An 8,494-nucleotide genomic window follows, 5' to 3' on the forward strand; every position below is an offset into this window, starting at 1 on the left:
TTATAATTGCAGCATGACATCCTGCTCTGCTACTTTTATGGCCAGCAAACCAGTTGCCTTCTGTTCCACCTGCTGTACCTGCAGGATTACCACAGCGACTGGTGTGAGAAGACACCCGGGTCTCGTTGCACAAACCCCTCTCTCAATTTATAACCAATCAGGTAATATTCTGCCTTCTTATTTTTGCTGCCAACCTCACATTTATCCACATAACTCTGCATATTCCCTGAATTTTCCCACTCAGCTCGGCCAAATCACACTGAAGCATCTTTGTATCGATCCTCCTTATAGCTCACCCTCTCACCCAGCGTGTGGCATCTGAAGAGTTGGGCATATTGCATTCTTTAAATCATTAATGTATATTGTGAACAGCTTGGGTCCCAGCACTGAAACATGACTCAATGGATATGACTGCCATTATGAAAAACAATTTTTATTCCTACTATTCTGCTTCTTTTCTGCCAAACATAATTCCATCCATCTTAATATCCTCCCCCCAATCGTTTGCGTTTCAATGTCACTTGCTAATAATCGGGTGAGGGACATTGTAGAAAGCCTTCTGAAAGTCTAGGTAAACCAGGCCCACTGTCCCAATTCATAAATTCTACTGATTATATGCTCAAATAGTTCCAGTCGATTTCATAAGCATGTTTTCATTTTCGTAAATCCATGATGACTCTGTACGATGTTATCACTGTTTTATAAGTGGTCTGCTATTAAGTCTTTCATAATGTCTCTAGAATTGTCCTCACTACAGACGTTAGGTGTACTGATCTTTTCCCGTTTTCACTCTCCCTCTCCTTCTGGAGAGTGGGATTACATGAGCTATCCTCCAATAATTAATTACAACGTGCAAATAATCACAAAAGATGACACACAATGCATCAACAATATCTAGCGCCACGTTGGTAAGTTGCCGAGAATGTATATTATCAAGTCCTGATATTTATCGGCCTTCACTGTCATCAGTTTCCCACCTCCACTTCCTTACTAATACTGAGTTTCTTCAGTAAACCCTGTGTTCCAGAAAATTTCTGGTTTGTTATTTATGTCCATCAGGTGGGCAATAAATGTCACTTTTGTCATCTAACAGTTCCGTCCGTTCGGATAGTTAATGTGTCAGATAACCCAGTGGATTAAATAATATAAGGCATAATCCGTGAGGTCTGCATCAGCCGTTGGGTGTTTGATACAGAACCGCTTCCCCTGCCACAATAATTCCTTCTGTTTCAATTTCACTGACGGTAAATACATCAGAAGTGGATTTAGATCGTGGAACCCGCGGGCAATAGTTCAGGGAAGAGCCAGAATGCGCCAACTGGGATCATTTTGCTTCCTTTCTGTTCAGCCATTCTGGATAAACGGCACCCCTCAATACTGTTCACACTCTTGTACATTGTGTTCAGCCCTCCCCTGAACTGTTCTTGCACTTTCGTAATATCCTGTTCAGAGCCATACAATCTACTCCAATTCCATCCAACCAAAGTTCGATTGACTTTGATCTTCACTCTTCTACTTTCCAGTTATACCTGGTTAAAAATAAACTTTTATAAAAGCAACATACTGCGGATGCTGAAACTCAAATTATGTCACAGTCAGATGGTCTGGCAGGAAGAGTCACATGGTCTCAAAGTGTTGCATTTGTTGGTCTCTCCCAGAATCCTGCCACACCTGCAGACTTTGTCCGGAAATGTCTGTTTTCCCGGGGTTAGAAATGAACATTTGTGTTTTATTTGGTTTTAGTTGACCGTTTTACTTTACATAAGATTATTTTTCTACCTTTGTGTTCTTAATCCCTTTTAGAAACTATGCCATTTAAATTATTCTTAATTTAATACATGACATGGTGCCTTTTCTCACAAAGGTTTCATTTATGTTAGTTACTTATGTGAAACTTAATTTTCCAATCGTATGTCTATTATAGCAAGTCAGTACATCTCCGCCTACCACAACTTGAGACCATCGTTAAAATGTAGTTTTGACTCCAAACTCTAACTTGTTCCAACAAATTACAAACAACATTCATCTTAGCGCCGATTCATGCAGAACACATTCCTAAACTCCTTCCGTCTATATGGATGCATTTATTCCCAGAAGTTAGTCTTTCGATCAGTACCAAATGGGACTAATTCTTCTGCTTGCCACGTGACTTCATCCTCATGAAATAACCATTTGTATATCGTGTTTTTCATGATCAGCAGGTTTTAAACTCTTTGCAGCTAAAGATGTACAATTAAAATTAGTCGCTGTTACAATATGGGAACACAGCAGTCAATTTGGGGAGTGCGATATACCACGGACATCACAGCATTTTAACAAAAAGAGCATGTCACCTGATTGTGTGAATTTGCGACAGGGGTCATTATTGGTCAGGACAAAACGGCAAACCCTCAAGCCTTCTTCCGCATGGTCAATAAAAAACGTTATACTCAGAACAGAGGACATGCTGTTACTCTCTTCAGTAGCTTCAATGAAAGGTCACATCCGAAGGAGCTTCCGCTCAGCATTGTACCGCAGTGTCAGACTTTATTTATCTGTCCAAGTTCTGGGGTGGAACCAGAACCTGAAAACGTCTGACTCGGAGGCCAGATTGCACTTACCTATCACCTAGCTGACAGCTGTGCTTCGGTCTCATTCATTCGTGTATTAGGTGGTAACTTCTAGCCTAATATGAGACACCAAGATTTACAGTGTAAATCATATCTGCTCCGTCGCCTTGAAAACAATTCGCTGTTGTTGATTATCTGAGAGGTCCCACTTGAAAGATAAGCTGACCGTTCTAATATTCTTTTATTCGTATTGATGTTCTTCCCTCCTTTAGTCGGAATTTTTCTCTCGATAATGTTCAGCGGATTGATGTTTATTTTCCTAGACATTCTTCTCATCCTTTATTAGTAATATCCTTAACATCTGCTTTCCGCTAGGAGCCTGACATTACACCTTTAGCCATGATGAGTAAATAACTGCAGTTCTGCCTCTGCTATCTTTTCCATTTATGTCCCACTCTCCCCAAGTGCTCTGTCTTGCCGCCTCGTGAATACATTCTGTGGGAATGGATTCCACAGGCTCACCACACATTGGGTGAAGAAATGTGTCCTCATCTCTGTCCGAAATAATTTACCCTGAATCCTCAGACTGTGACTCCTGGTTGTGGACACACACATCATTGGTAACATCTTCCCTGCATCTACCCTGTCTAGACATGTTAGAATTTTGTAAGTCTCGATGAGATCCCCCCCTCATTTTCCTGAACTTCAGAGAGGACAATCCTAACGTACTGAATCTCTCCGCATATGACAGATCTACCATTATTGGTATCAGTCCATACCTGGGATCAGTCTGATAAACCTTCGTTGCACTACCTCGAGAGCAAGAACATCCTTCCTCAGAAAGGGAGGCCAAAACTGTGCACAATATTCGAGGTGTGGCAGCAACACATCCCGGCATCTGTACTCGAAATTTCCTGCAATGAAGGCCAAAATACCATATTATAATACTAACCATTTTTGTCACAAGTATGAAGTTACTGCGAAAAGCCCCTCGTTGCCACATTACGGCGCCTGTTCGCGTAAGCTGGATGGAATTGAACCCACTGCTGGCCTTGTTCTGCACTAGAAACCAACGGTCGAGACCACTGAGCTCTTCCAGCCCTTAACCTTCTTTACCGCCTGTGCATCTGCATGCTTACCTTCAGCGACTGGTGCGCAAGGACACCCAGGTCCCGCTGCACACTCCCCTCTCCCAAATTACAACAATCAGGTGGCAATCTCCCTTCCTGTTTTTGTTTCCAAAGTGATTAACCTCATACTTATACAAATTATACTGCATCTGCCATTGATTTCCCCACTCACCCAACCTGTCCAGAGCATGCTGTTGGATTCCGGCATCCTCGTCACAGTTCACCCTCCCACCCAACTTGGTATCATCTGCAAGCTTTGAAAAATGTTCATTTACATATTCCAGCAGCCGCTTTGCCGATACTTATTTGAATCTGAACGTTGGTGGATGCAAATGGAGCCGCGGTGCAGCCTTGTGGGAAACTCCGACGGTGCTCTCTGTTATACACTGGCCGCCAAAAAACACTCTGGAACAATTCGGGAGAGTGGGAATCGAATCAATATCATTCGTCATCTGAAGATGAATAAATACAGATCTCCTTGTTGCACGAGAATGGTGTTGTGCATCCAGTGCACTGAAAATTAAACTTGTTAAACCTGAAGCGACATTTGCCCCTGTAACTTGGGTTTGAAGTGAATACAGAATGCAAACCTGAAGCACGGGTCTGGATGGAAACCTTGTCAGGTGGAGTATTGTATATTTCTGCATATATTGGTTGGTAGAAACCAGATGGTGAGTCCCAGCCGCCCGTGAGAGGACCTGTTGGAGGAACGATTAGCATATTGTTACATTCATAGTTAGACATATAATTCCAGATTGACTCATTTCAAATCTCCCTCTTTGTCGAGGCTGGATTTGAAGCAGGGAACACAGAGCATTACTTTTTGTCTCTGGATGATTGGCCCAGTAATATTTCCACTGACTCGATTTCAAGGAACAGTAACGAAGGGATTTCCGGGCCACTATTGTTCTGTCCATCAGATATGAATCAAAATAACTTGGTGCGAGTTAAGATACAGGGAGCAGTTTTGTTTCTCAGCCCCAATCATAGTGGTCCACAAGACAAAGGTTCATCAGATTCTATAGCCAAAATTCTGTATGGAAAATGTCGCCAGCCTGTCGCCAGACGGTCACTAATCCATACCAAGCTTGACGGAGCAGGACTTTCCCCCACTTTACCTGTCTGTTAGTGTGGCCTTGGAAAGAACTTTCAAGGTGTTTTGATATTCCTTGGTATATGAAGTCTTTGGACCTGAAGCAGAGCTTCTGACTCGGCTGTGGGCCCAGTACTCACTGCACCACCAGCAGAGATCCACTCATATCAGAGTGTTTGTTGTGCTGGGATGCAGAATGTAAAAGATAGAAAATGTTCCATCACTTCTGAAAATGGCGGATGATTCCGTTCAGAGAAGTTGACAGTGGACATCGGCACAGACTCTGCAGGCTTACAACGAATACTGAATGGAACAATATATATAAGCAGCTAAAGAAAATACTGAGCTCAGAGTTTAAAGTGTTTTCATTCAATGTGTTGATCGATTGTTACAAAAATGAAACTAATTTCGTGTCTCCTGGACGGCTGATGAAAATTCCCTATTTTAAGTGTAATGTTTTGAATCTATTCAAAGATGTGCAGGTTAATCGGATTGACCATTCTAAATTTCCCCTTAGTGCCTATGGTTAGGTGCGGTTACGGGAATAGAGGGTCGGATCAGGCCTACGTCGGGTGCTCTTTCGAAGGGTTGGTGCCGATTCGATGGGGCGACTGGTCTCCCTCTGTACTGTACAGTTTTTATGATTCTATGATGTTACTGTTTCTCGAATACCTTGAACGAAATGACTGACCAATAGCATGTTATTTTCTGTCTTACAACAGACTGGGTACAGTTTGGGGAAAGAGACATTGAAGAGAAGATAAAGCAACATTCTAAATTCAGTGTGAGGTGCACAATCCGATTCGAGCCGCACCTTTTATTGACATCTTCCTCTGCATTACTGTCACCAGGGCGAATAACTCACAGATCAATAGGACTCCGAGTGATATGCAGATAACAAGAGGAATGGAAGTGCTTTCATCTTCAGGAGCTGTATTAAAGATTCAGGAAAGTTTTCACAGATATAGATTTCACCGTGTAATTTTCAATGTTTACATGATTATCATTTTGAGCAATCCTCACAACAAGGCAATTCCAATGTCCAATTATTCCCCGAATATAAAAATAACAATAATATTGAATGATTTCTATCAACGAGATGTATCTTCAGATGTGGATGGAGAAGAAGTTGGAGAGAAAAGCGGATCTGTGGAACATGTTGAAAAAAATAAACAATTATTTGGGTTTGATGTTCGAAATTCAGCTGTTATTCTTAATTTATAAACGTGCTTCATATTCAGCACCAAGAACCAAACACCACTGTCCAGCTCAAGCTCCGACCACTCTGTGCAATGCTTACCGGAACAAACCACACTGGCGTCTTCCTTGTGATCACAGTCAGCTTGAGGCCACAATGATAAAGGACAATCAGAGAGAAAGGATTCATTTCCAGTGCGCTTCACAGAGTCTCGTTAGCGCAGTAGGCAGCGCGTCAGTCTCATAATCTGAAGGTCGTGAGTTCGAGCCTCACACGGGGCTCTTGTTTTATGACTGAAACATGGCTAAGGGAGGGGCAGGACTGGCAGCTCAATGTTCCGGGGTACAGATGCTACAGAAAGGATAGAACAGGAGGTAAGAGAGGAGGGGGAATGGCGTTTTTGATTAGGGAGAACATCACGGCAGTACTTAGAGGGGATATATCCGAGGGTTCGTCCACTGAGTCTATATGGGTGGAACTGAAAAATAAGAAGGGAGAGATCACCTTGGTAGGACTGTACTACAGGCCCCCACATAGTCAGCGGGAAATTGAAGAGCAAATATGTAAGGAGATTACAGATAGCTGCAAGAATAATACGGTGGTAGTAGTAGGGGACTTTAACTTTCCCAACATTGACTGGGACAGCCATAGCATTAGGGGCTTGGATGAAGGGAAATTTGTTGAGTGTATTCAGGAGGAATTTCTCATTCAGAATGTGGATGGACCGACTAGAGAGGGGGCAAAACTTGACCTCGTCTTGGGAAATAAGGAAGGGTAAGTGACAGAAGTGCTAGTGAGAGATCACTTTGGGACAAGTCACCATAACTCCATTAGTTTTAAGATAGCTATGGAGAATGATAGGTCTGGCTCAAGAGTTAAAATTCTTAATTGGGGCAAGGCCAATTTTGATGGTATCAGACAGGAACTTGCAGAGGTAGATTGGGGGAGACTGTTGGCAGGCAAAGGGACGGCTGGTAAATGGGAGGCTTTTAAAAATGTGTTAACCAGGGTGCAGGGTAAGCACATTCCCTTTAGAGTGAAGGGCAAGGCTGGTAGAAGTAGGGAACCCTGGATGACTCGAGATATTGAGACTCTGGTCAAAAAGATGAAGGAGGCATATGACGTACATAAGCAACTGGGATCAAGTGGATCCCTTGAAGAGTATAGAGATTGTCGAAATAGAGTTAAGAGGGAAATCAGGAGGGCAAAAAGGGGACATGAAATTGCTTTGGCAAATAATGCAAGGGAGAATCCAAAGAGATTCTACAGATACATAAAGGGGAAAAGAGTAACTAGGGACAGAGTAGGGCCTTTTAAGGATCAACAAGGGCATCTATGTGCAGAGCCACAAGAGTTGGGTGAGATCCTGAATGAATATTTCTCATCGGTATTTACGGTGGAGAAAGGCATGGATGTTAGGAAACTAAGGGAAATAAATAGTGATGTCTTGAGAAGTGTGCATATTACAGAGGAGGAGGTGCTGGAAGTCTTAAAGCGCATCAAGGTATATAAATCCCCGGGACCTGATGAAATGTATCCCAGGATGTTGTGGGACGCTAGGGAGGAAATTGCGGGTCCCCTAACAGAGATATTTGAATCATCGGCAGCCACAGGTGAGGTGCCTGAAGATTGGAGAGTGGCGAATGTTGTGCCCTTGTTTAAGAAGGGCAGCAGGGAAAAGCCTGGGAACTACAGACCGGTGAGCCTAACATCTGTAGTAGGTAAGTTGCCAGAAGGTATTCTGAGAGACAGGATCTACAAGCATTTAGAGAGGCAAGGACTGATTCGGGGCAGTCAGCATGGCTTTGTGCGTGGAAAATCATGTCTCACAGATTTGATTGAGTTTTTTGAGGGGGTGACCAAGAAGGTAGATGAGGGCAGTGCAGTAGACGTTGTCTACATGGACTTTAGCAAAGCCTTTGACAAGGTACCACATGGTAGATTGTTGCAGAAGGTTAAAGCTCACGGGATCCAGGGTGAGGTTGCCAATTGGATTCCAAATTGGCTGGACGACAGAAGGCAGAGGGTGGTTGTAGAGGGTTGTTTTTCAAACTGGAGGCCTGTGACCAGTGGTGTGCCTCAGGGATCGGTGCTGGGTCCACTGTTATTTGATTTATATTAATGATTTGGATGAGAATTTAGGAGGCATGGTTCGTACGTTTGCAGATGACACCAAGATTGGTGGCACAGTGGATAGTGAAGAAGGTTATCTAGGATTGCAACGGGATATTGATCAATTAGGCCAGTGGGCCGACGAATGGCAGATGTAGTTTAATTTAGATAAACGTGAGGTGATGCATTTTGGCAGATCGAATCAGGCCAGGACCTACTCAGTTAATGGCATGGCGTTGGGGAGAGTTATAGAACAAATAGATCTAGGAGTACAGGTTCATAGCTCCTTGAAGGTGGAGTCGCAGGTGGACAGGGTGGTGAAGAAGGCATTCGGCATGCATGGTTTCATTGGTCAGAACATTGCATACAGGAGTTGGGACGTCTTGTTGAAGTTGTACAAGACATTGGTACG

The 8,494-nt window shown here is 43.2% G+C and overlaps 1 non-coding gene across 1 annotated transcript; it reads left to right on the top strand.

Moving 5' to 3' along the window:
• Window positions 1-6,178: 6,178 nt before the first annotated feature.
• trnam-cau (transfer RNA methionine (anticodon CAU)) lies at window positions 6,179-6,251 on the top strand. Its single transcript has one exon. It is a non-coding gene; the product is annotated as a tRNA-Met (tRNA).
• Window positions 6,252-8,494: the final 2,243 nt, after the last annotated feature.

The sequence above is a fragment of the Scyliorhinus torazame genome, chromosome 20 (genome assembly GCF_047496885.1).
Source record: "Scyliorhinus torazame isolate Kashiwa2021f chromosome 20, sScyTor2.1, whole genome shotgun sequence".
Taxonomy (NCBI): Eukaryota; Metazoa; Chordata; class Chondrichthyes; order Carcharhiniformes; family Scyliorhinidae; genus Scyliorhinus; species Scyliorhinus torazame.